At 36.5% G+C, this 11,204-nt stretch overlaps 1 non-coding gene across 1 annotated transcript; it reads right to left on the bottom strand.

Moving 5' to 3' along the window:
* Window positions 1–7,506: 7,506 nt before the first annotated feature.
* LOC145565892 (small nucleolar RNA R71) lies at window positions 7,507–7,613 on the bottom strand. Its single transcript, XR_014095252.1, has one exon. It is a non-coding gene; the product is annotated as a small nucleolar RNA R71 (small nucleolar RNA).
* Between the last annotated feature and the right edge of the window lie 3,591 nt (window positions 7,614–11,204).

Genomic DNA, 11,204 nt, shown 5'->3' with positions numbered 1-11,204 from the left:
TAAATTATCTTATTAGGTGTGATTTTCAATTACATATTCCCTTTAACATGCAATATAGTGATCAATGAATATATAATAGAATAAACATTAATATTGGAAGCAATTCAACAATAATCCAACAATTAATATATGATAAACATAACAAAAATCGTTAGGAAAATAATAGAAATAAAAGGAACATGATTCCTTACTTTGAATTTGTTTGCTTGCAACTACAAAATAATAAACGCGTTAGTAACTTCAAGGAAAACCAATAAACCAATAATTAAAATTAAATTAAATAGAGTTGATTTGGGGCCAAACCCTCAAACAGTTCTACCTTTCACGCATTGGTTTAAAGATGGAATCTCGGGTAAAGTACGGACTCCTTGGAGTGGTTAAAGGAAGTATTTTGGAAGAATAGGGTAGGCTAGTGTTTAGGCTAGAGCATAGAAGAGAGAAGAGAAAATTAGTTGACACGGAAGTAATTGCCGCGACATGGCAAAAAGTGCCGTGACATAGTATAGATTATCGCGTCGCGGTGCAATAGCTGCCCTAAAATGAAAAAACGCGTGCAGGTTTTACGCAGATAAAACACAGAAAATTCCCGTGACGCGGCATGGGTACGGTGACACGGCAGAAGCTGCCGTGGCGTGGCAACTTCCACCGTGGCACGGCACGTGGCGCCGTGTCACGGTGCACTTCTTTTCCCGAAATGCGTCCAAATTCATAAACGTGTGAGAAAAATGCGGAAAATACATGGAAAAAGCATCGTGACATGGTGTAGAGTACCGTGTCACGGCAATATGCACCGTGCCACATCATCTTTTACCACGACGCAGCATTTTAGCTGCTTCGCGGTAATTCTTGTTTTTTTACGCGTTTTTAAAAATATGATAACTTTTGATCTATAACTCGGAATAAGTCATATAATATATCATTGGAAATCTTATCAAGTATACTTACCAACCCAATTAGAATTAGGGCAAAATAATTTTTGAATTTTAAGGTATGACTGTTTTAGTGAAAGGGTGTCGGTTTTGGGCCGAGTTTAGTATTTTGCTTATATCTTCTTTGTTTTAAATCGGAATTGGGCTTATGATATATAATTGGAAAGCTTATTTAAAGGCCTATCCAACCAAATAATAATTGTATCAAAATTATAGAGCCACAAAATCAGTTTCTCTCGATTTTGTGATGTGGACATGAAAAGTGAAAAATAAGTTATGGTTTAGCGAAATAGGCTAAGAATTGAGTTGGTTTATGAAATGTATTGGGAATGAATATGGATTAAAACACTCTAAAGGTTAAATACTCAACCCGACTAATAATGGCGCTAAAATGTTGTTCATCATCGGGTTTGGTTTTGGGGAGACATTTTTAGGTTTCTACAGAAGCCCCCACTTTGACTGAGTTTGTTGAAACGTCAGTTTCGTAAACGATAGTCAAAGTAGTCGATAGGGACGGAGAATGATTTAAGATGTTCTGCAATCCTAAATCACTCTTTATGCGTCGATACGTGCAGAAAACGTTAGTTCCACAAATAAAAGAGTAAAGGGATAGAAGGCTTATATGACACCAGTGTATTGGTGGCAAATATGTTCGATAGTATCTGACACCAATGTATCGGTGACAAATGAGTTTGGTAGCTTTCTATGCTTGAAGAAATCCACCGGATGATGTTTGTTGTGATACTTTCCAAGCTTGAGGAAAGTCGACAGATGATATAATCGCTGAGTTCTTCGCCTTGAGAGGTGGCAACGACCGACAATTTTCCATATTTGAGGAAAAACTTGTCTGATGATAAGATTGCAAGTCTCTGTGTATCGAGAACTTTGCGCCGTGAATCATATTCTCTTGGGAGAAGATAACTAAAAATGATGATGGTTCGATTGTCCCCGAATGTGGGCTGTAGTTGGTTCGCTTGTCCCCGAACGTGGGCTGTAGATGGTTTGCTTGTCCCCGAACATGGGATGTAGATGGTGCGCTTGTCCCCGAACGTGGGCTGTAGATGGTTCGCTTGTCCCCAAACTTGGGCAGTAGATGGTTCGCTTGTCCCCGAACGTGGGCTGTAAATGAGACCTGCAAAATGAAATTTACCAAAGGACTCGCATATACTGTGATTGACTTGACCAACTGACTTGACCAAGCTTTACTTGACACAACATGACATGTGTATGACTTGTGATTGTGTGTGTATAAGTATGATTTGAGTGTATGAGCAGACATAAGCAACCGACAATGCAAAAAGCAAAAATTTTCTGTCATTTTTGTCATGAGTGGAGGGTACCGACTTTATCCCGAAAAAGAAAGACGTGAAAAATGAAGTTTTGTTTTTGAACTTCCCTCGATGAAAATATTGAAAAAGTTTTTGAACTTCCTCAAAAGAAAAGACATGAAGAAGGGAAGAAAATTAAAACTTCCTCGTTGATGACATGGGGAAAACTAGGTCGTTGGGCTAATCTTCCCTAAGCCAAACAAAATTTATAAACACTCAACAAACCTAAATACAAGTATAGAGGTAAGTTAAGGGTCGAACCCAAAGGAACGGTAATGCCTAAATGCTTCCAATTATATGCCTAAGCTAGGTCGAAGACAAGAGATAAAAGGTGACTCTAACAACTACTAAAACGAAGAAACCAAACAAATATGAGAGCTAGGGATTAGGATCCGCAAATAATGGCAATGAACGATGCAAATTGGAATGGAAAGTCGACTAAGTTAAACAATGAGAGGGAAAATCAATCATGCAACCAAAAGAGCATGTCAAGCTATTCTCCTAGAGGTCTAACTAGCGTCAACTACGATAAACTCTAGCTAGGAAACATCACAAGACACCTCAATCGTGTAAATGCAAGCCACAAATCAATGGTCCGTATCAATGTGAACTTACAATGCAATCTAGTGCAATAATCAAAGTTAGCTACTCTCTAATTAATCACACACATGCACATGATCAATCAACCAAGTTTAATCACATCATCAACTCCATCAATTATCCCCAATTTACATCAATTCATTACATCATAAGCTTCACCAAATCCCTAACCAAACAACTACTCAAACATTATCATCAATTCTACCAATACAAACATGAATATCCAAAATCAATCATCAAATCATAAAATTCCAATCAAATCAATCAATCAAAACAATGAATATTAAACAAAGCAATAAATGAGATAGAGTTTAGAAATGCTCATTGATAAAAGAGTAGATCTCCAATACAATTGTCACATTTGAATCTTCAATCTCTCAATCACCATTGAAATTCCTCACTTTCTCTGTCTAAAATCTACTCCTAAATTAACCCTAAACTAGAGAGAGAAGCTCTCAACTAAGCTAGGAAAAATGATCTAATTTCTAATTCTAATTCTAATTCTCATTCTCTACCCAAAAATGGGTATTTATAGAATACAAGAGTAAAAGAAAATAAAAGGGAAAAGAAAATAAATAAAAGGAAAAGAAAAGGAAAGAAAGGAAAAGAAAATAAATTAATAAAAGAAAATGGAAAAGAAAATTAAAAAGAAAATAAAAAGGAAAGCAAAGTCAGAGAAATAAAAAGGGAAGGAGTCGGTGCTTTTGCTACACAATTGAAGGGAAATGATCCAAGCTTCTCGCATCACAGCCGTCCATCAACATCAATCAACGGCTCAGCCATACCCAGCTGGGTGCGGCCGCACTCGCTGAATGTGCGCCCGCACCTGCTGAGGTTCGAAGGAGCACAATTGCGGTGGTTCAATTGGAGAAGCTGCTGGTTAATTGAGGAGATTGGTGGCGCAATTGGTGGCTAGAGTTTGTGTTGTTGCGTGAGGTGATGGTGGCTTGAGTAGGTGGCTGATTTGGTGGTGTGTTTGGAGGTGTGTGAGGGGGTAAAAGGTGCAGCAGGTGGCGCAACTGGTGAGGGGTAAAGGTGGCTGCTGTTGCGGGATTACGAGGGGCTGCTGGTGGTGGAAATTGCGGTTGTGTGTTGGTGTTTGCGTGGTGGATGGTGGCTGAAATGCGTGGCAGCAGGTGCTGCTTGCGTGGCTGTTTGTGGTGGCGTGTTGGAGGGGCAGCAGGGGCTGCTGGAAGGTTGGTGTTGATGCGTGAGGTGGCTGCGGAGCTGCTGCAATGTCGTGAAGTAAGGAGCAGGGGAAAGCAGGGGAGTTGAAGTTGAAGCAAGGAGTGTGGAGCAGGGGAATGTTGGAGGAATTTCTGGTTACTAAGCTCACCATCATCATCATCACCATGATGGTGACGAAGACCCAAGTGTGCAGTAGCTATCTTCAATTTGGACTTCGAACCAACGCCTACAAACGCACATAAAACCGAGGAATAAAAATAAAGTAAAATAAAACTAAAACCGACAAATAAAAGTAAAAGAAATAAAATGAAAATGAAAATAATAAAAGAAAGAAAATAAAATAAAATGAAAATAAAATCAAATAAACTAAAATAAAATAAAACTAAATCTATAAAATCTAAAATAAAAAGGAAACAACTAAAATAAAGAAAATAAAAGAAATAAAAGAGAAAATACTAGAAAACCAAAGAAATGCTCAAAAGCCGTAAAATAAGAGAACAAAGGTAGAATAGAGAGAGAAAGCATAAAACCGAGCATTTATTGAGCAAGAAAGCAATGAAAAGAGGACAAAAAGGACCTAAATGCTCATCAAATGTGTGCCATTTATGACACACATCAGTTGAGCAAGACGAAATGAATCTTATGGATTGAATTGCTTGTCTTGAAAATAATGTATGCATGATGCATGTTCTTAAGCCAGGAGGCTAAGGACAATTACATCATGTGACACGATAGATGAATGAAGTTAGGTTATGTACCTAAGCATCATATATGGTGTAAAGAAGTGATCTTGAATATCACTCAGGTCTAGAAGCTAAGCACGTATATAGATGAAGTGATTATTGAGTATTGCATAATGAACGTTTCTTAAGTCAAGGAACTAAGCACGATATGTTTTGTATGATTACAAATCATTGATATATAACTAGTACTAAGCACATTATGCGATGCGTGAAACAATGAACATTGCTCAGGTCAGGAAGCTAAGAAAGTATGCAATGTTTCTTCTAATGAATGTTGTCTTGAAAGATCATGAAGCATGCACGGTAGGGAAACAAGATTTCATGATAAAGTGTTTCTAAGGGAAAGATGATATGGCTATGTATGTGTGAAAAAGGTGTGTGAAAGTGATACTAAGGTGAGGCTGCAAAGGCTATGGTGAGGGAAATAGATGTGAGAAGAGTCGAGATGGTGACTCTTTAGGCTAGGTAGGCTAGATGGTGTGGTTCAAGCCCCCAAGTCTAGATCTAAATGGGTAGGGATAAGCATTGGATATTCTTTGACTTGATCATGCATGGATATGAATACGAATGTGAGTATGTGATATGTCTATTTTATATAGTGATTTATCCCCGTCCCTTGGTCATAATCAGTAGTGCTTTTGGCTCTTTAAAGACACTTTTATTACTAATTTGTGTTTTCTAGTGTCTTTGTAGTTTTGGTTGAGTTTTGTAGGGAATTGCACATTTGGCGCATTTTTCCGAGATTATTTAGAGCAACTACAAGCATTGGAGGAGCACGACCACCTTTCGTAGCCCAAGGTCGGTTAGAGTCATCAAACCGGTGGTTATGGGCTCGACATATGAGATACTGAGACGTTGGACCGAGTTATCAAGTCCCAAAAGAGGAAATCCGAATTGGGCTAAGGTTCGAAGCCCAATCAAGAGTCCATGAGCCTCGCCCGTCCGGATAGGGCCTTGCCCGAAGGCGCTTGACTGGGCGGGGCAGATGAAGAAGAGAAGCACTCTTCGCCCTAGCTCGCGCTCGACTGGGCGCGAGAGAAACTTCGAAGACAAAAAGGCGCGCCCGACCGGGCGGTGGTTCGCTCGACCGGGAGCATGTTTTGGAGAGGCGTTTTCGGCGTTTTTCACTTAGTTTCTAATTAGGATTTTTAGGAGTTTGGATAAATACGTTTTAATAGCTTTAGATACATTTATCTCTCTCTTTCATTAGTTTTAATCTTCTCTTAAGTTTAAACTTCTCTTAAGTTTAAACTTCTCTCTTGTTTTCTCTCTTTACAACTTTATTCTTTAATTCAACTCATTATTTCTTTTAAATTTGGTAACGATTTCTTCCTTATTAATTTCAGGAATTTATTTTCTTTAATTCATCATGTCTTGTTTATTTGCTTTGATTAGTTTAGATTTAATTATGTGTGAGTAGTTTTCTTTCTAGGGTTTGTGGGGATCGATAAATAATTATAAAGGGGTAATTTATTATTGTTGATTGTCAATGCTTGATTAATTTCCTATTGATTGATTTAATGCTATGCAATTAGATTAGGCCTGGTTTAATTGTACGAGTTTAGCAACATTGATTTGATATTCGAGAGAGGAGAATTGATGTTTAGGCTTAATTTCAATAGGCAGACTAATTTATAAATGGTTAAGTCAAGATTCGAGAGATGAGATTTAATACCGATAAATTAACTCTGTGATTGTAATACGTAGCGAAAGCCCTTTATGATCTGGTTAATTGATGCATTGATGATTGATTATTATGTTTTACCCTGAAATATTATTTATTGGTGAACCTATACCCTAGGCTTTTATTCATTGATTTCTCCCTACTTTTATCTTCCTTAGTTTATTTAATCATATCTATAATTTAGTTACTCTATAATTTAGACTATATTAATTAATTAGGAATAGGAAGACTTGTTTCCCTGTGGATCGACCCTTTTTCCCTATCTGCATATTTAGAGGAACTTAGGAATTATTTTGACCAGGTGATACGACTTTATCCTGTAAAAATTTGGCGCCGTTGTCGGGGAACACGGTTTTATTTTTATTTCTGATTGTTTTTTGTAGTCTAAATTATTTTCTCCCGTCTTAGAGAACTTAAGTTCTTTGAGACAATTTTCTCATATTTGTTTGTTCAGTTCTGTGTTTATGCCCAAGAGTTCTAGATCAAGTTACATTCCATTCGATCCTGAAATCAAACGATCTTTTCATAGACAGAAGAAATTTTACAGGTAGATACGAGACACTTCTGAAGGTAATCCACCTTTGGAACCCCCATCCGATTCTAGCAATTCGGAAGTTTCTATAGAATCAGAATCGGAGATGGCGAATCCACCTCCATAATCACCTCGCAAGCTCATCCATTATTCGTAGCCGTCACTGACAGATTTTCCACATCTCACTCCTACTCCGGCTGTTGATGGAGAGCAATTCGAGATTAAGCCCTAATTTATCACGATGAAAGAAAAGAAGTATTTCAGTGGAGCTAAGGGTGAAGATCCTAATCTTCACATTGCAGATTTCTGTCAATTTTGCAATACCATTAGGCAAGTTGGGGTCACGCAGGACCAAATCAGGGAGATTCTTTTTCCCTTTTCTTTATGTGAAAAAGCTAAACTGTGGTTTAATGGTTTGAATAGAACCGCACTTGGTATTACTGATTGGAAAACTGTTGCTTTAAATTTTTATAATAAATATTACCCTGTAGAAAGAACAGCTTTACTAAGGAGTGCTATTCAAAAGTTTTCCCAAGAGCCAAATGAAACGCTATATGAGGCTTGGGAAAGGTTTAAAGATCTACAGAGAGAATGCCCCCACCATAACTTAGCACAATGGCAGTTCATTCAAGCTTTTTACCGAAGGATTTATGACTTCGTCATGTGCAATTACTAGATATATAAATGGATCAAATTATGGAGATAATTAAATTCGTACATTTGGGTCGTCGTTTTATCATAGCTAGAGGTAATTACGATCTTTGGGCTAGTAAAATAGCCCAAAGCCCAATTGGACGGATCCTATAAGGTCACACAAAGGGTCTAGATCGGGCACGAGAGGACAAGGCCCATGATGGGCCTCATCCTCTAGTATGGCCGGCCACATGGAGTGGATTGAAGGGTTTTAGGCTTCCTAACCCTAGTCTAATTATAATGTGATTATAAATAGAATAGGTGCTTAAGGTTTGTTAGTAGTATGCAATTATCTGATCAGTGTGATCAAACCCTAATTAGCAAACACGAGACCAAGCCCTCCATTCTCCTCTCTCTCACAGCACTCTCTCTCCTCCTCAGCGCCGGTGTGGTGGTTCGTGGTGGTGGTGGATCGTGGTGGTTGGCTTAGTCCAATAAAGGTGGTGATCGCGGTTTTCCTCAATCACTCGACCAATCTAGTATTGGTGGACGGCTCTTTCGAAGCTCGTGGACTAAGTAGAGGAGAATCGCTTGGGGCTCTATTTTCTCCCTGATTTGTCAATCAAATTGCTACGTGAAATTCACGCTTCAAATGTATGATTATGTGTCTTGTGTGTTATGCATGTGATCTTGGGATTAGGTACTTGATTGAATATGATTCATGTTTTTCCGCTGCATAGTACCTATAATTTCCTACAGTGGTATCAGTTAGCCTCTTGCATGAACGCGCTTGATCATATTAGTATGATTAATTTGAAGTCCATGTTAATTTTATAATTAATTAAGAGGGAGAAATTACTTTAATTATGGTTCAATTGTTATATTTAATGTGATTAAACTTTTGGAATTGATTAAATGTGATTTAATTATGCTCAAAATAGCCATGAAGAGGACCGAATTAAGCCCTAGAGTATTCGAAAATTTCGAACCCTAGAACCCTAGTTTCGGATTTTCGAAAAACCCTAACCCTAATTTTCGGATTTTCGAAAATTCATAGCTTAAAATATGATTTTTGTGCTTGATTATTAGTTTAATTCGATTTGTTTTATGCTTCATAATTTTAATCGGATTGATTTATGCATAAAAATGTTTTATGTATGATCATTGATTTAATTTTAAGAGTTAGAATTAAATTGGGATTAATTTTATGATGAACCCTAATTTTAAAGTTGAATGTGATTTAATTTTAATTTTTGGACTGATTTAATTTAATTTTAATAAAAGTTATTTTAATTAAATTAAAAACTAAAAAAAAATAAATTATTTTTAGATAATTACAAAATTATTTTGGGATAAAATCGGTTTTATTTTGGATAAAATCTTTTGTTTTGGGATAAAATCAAATCCTGCAAAAGTTATTATATTTGATATTATCCATATTTAAAGTTGTTAAATTGGTAATTATCCATAATTAAAGTGGTTAATTTTGGATTAGATTGATTAGGATATTCTGAGCATATTCCAAAAGGATAATAATTGATTTAAATAATGTGATTATCCCATAATTAGATTAGGATAATTGATTTTAAAATTATTTGATTGACTAATAATTAGGATAGAATCTCCTAAATTTGTTAGGATAATCATGGAAGATTGAATATGATTTATCTTTTTAGATTAAAATAAGATTTGATTCTATCTCATACCTAAATTAAAATATATGATATTTTATGATTGGTCATGAATAATATGCAATATTATTTAATTATGATTAAAATATAAGATATTTTAGGAAATGCGTTGCGTTAATTATGAACATACGATGTTGTAGTTTAGACAAGCATGTTGAGTGATTTATTATATGGAACTTTTCTAATATATGATATTATGCTGCTATATATAGACTAGTATGGCCCATAGTTCTAAATACGATCTGCGCATCGTGATGTATTTTTGTAATCTAAAATACGGTCTGCGTACCGTTAAGTATTTTTGTAATTTTTATTTAAAGTAAATAGATTAGTTATTTAAATAGTGTTAGTCCAAAGAAGCCCATGAAGTGAAGGCCTAAAGGAGCAAGGTGGATGGAGATCCATGATGATTCAAGTGGGAGCTTTTCATTTCTAGTTTTCTCAGGACTAAGGGGCCATGCTATGTCATGTTTTATTGCATTACTAGATTATGCATGTTAGATTTTATTTATGTTGATTGATGATGCGCTAGAGTTCACTAAATAATCACAACATAAATGAATCTAGGTCCCAATAATATTGAGATTGCTTTTCCAATTAAAAACCCGACAAACCCTTGATATTTATGATAGGTCATGCCAAAGCTGAGTGTCATTTTATATCTTGGGAGACTTGGGGTAAATCAAGTTTTACAATTTTAATTGGTTATGCTCAACAAGGTTACCTAAAGAGTTTAGAATCTTGAAGCAAAGGGAAATAATTAAACATGTGATGGTTAATTATTCAACCAAGAGTTACAAGAGTTGTAATTAGTAAAGAGTTTACTCACCTTGAAAATGTAATGGTTGATGGTAGGGCCAAAGCCCGGTCAATTATTGCACGAATAAATGATATTGGAATCACTTAAAATTCGATTGGGATCAATTAATATTGAATAAAGTGCTTTTAAAGTTACCTATATTATTCGTTTATGGTAACTTAAATGTTAAATTAAACTTAATTATTAAACTTTGCCTTATTTTGACTTAGATGGGTAGCCGTAATCACAATGACAACAATATTTACAATCTTCGACCATTCCTTGAGAAGTATAGGTTGACAGGAGAAAACTTTTCCACTTGGGAAAGAATGCTAAGGCTCGTTCTGAAATCTGAAGGTAGAGAGGATGCCATTGACACCCCATTGGCAGGACCTCTGCCAGAAACTACAACTACGGCAGAAGTCAAGAAGCACAAGGAAGCTCATGATAGAGCTGTGCCTATCACTTGCTTGATGATTGCTACCATGAAGCCTAGTCTTCAAAAACGTTTTGAGGATCAAGATGCGTACACAATCATGCAAGAATTCAAAGCTTTGTTTAAGAAACAAGCTAGAGTTGAAAGGTACAAGCTTCATCGTGAGATTCTAGATTGTAGGATGGAGAAGGGTACCACAGTTCATGATCTTGTTTTCAAAATGATCAGCCTTATTCAAAATATGGAGAAACTGGGGCTCCCATACAGTGAAAAGACTATGAATGAATTGCACGCAATGCTGGTTAGTGCTGAAAAGCAAATCCTTAAGGAACCTAAGAAGGAAGTTCTTATGATTCAAAAGGGAAAGGGGTTCAAGAAGAAGGGGCAAAAGGCTAGTGCTAAGAGCAAGGGCAAGTAAGTTGCCAAGGCTCCTGAGAAGCCCAAGGCGAATCCAAAACCCAAGGCTGCAAATGAAAGTGAATGCTTTTACTGCAAGAAGAAGGGGCATTGGAAATGCAATTGCCAGAAATACCTTGACTTCCTCAAGAAGAATGGAGCATCAACCTCAGGTATCTTGTTATAAACATTTTAACTTTCACTTAGGTATGTGATACCAAATTGCAGTGTTTAACATTATTAAT

This window comes from Chenopodium album, chromosome 10, assembly GCF_948465745.1.
Source record: "Chenopodium album chromosome 10, dcCheAlbu1.1, whole genome shotgun sequence".
In the NCBI taxonomy this organism is placed as follows: domain Eukaryota; kingdom Viridiplantae; phylum Streptophyta; class Magnoliopsida; order Caryophyllales; family Amaranthaceae; genus Chenopodium; species Chenopodium album.
The sequence above is the reverse complement of the archived record's forward strand: the minus strand, read 5'-3'. Positions and strand labels throughout refer to the sequence as shown.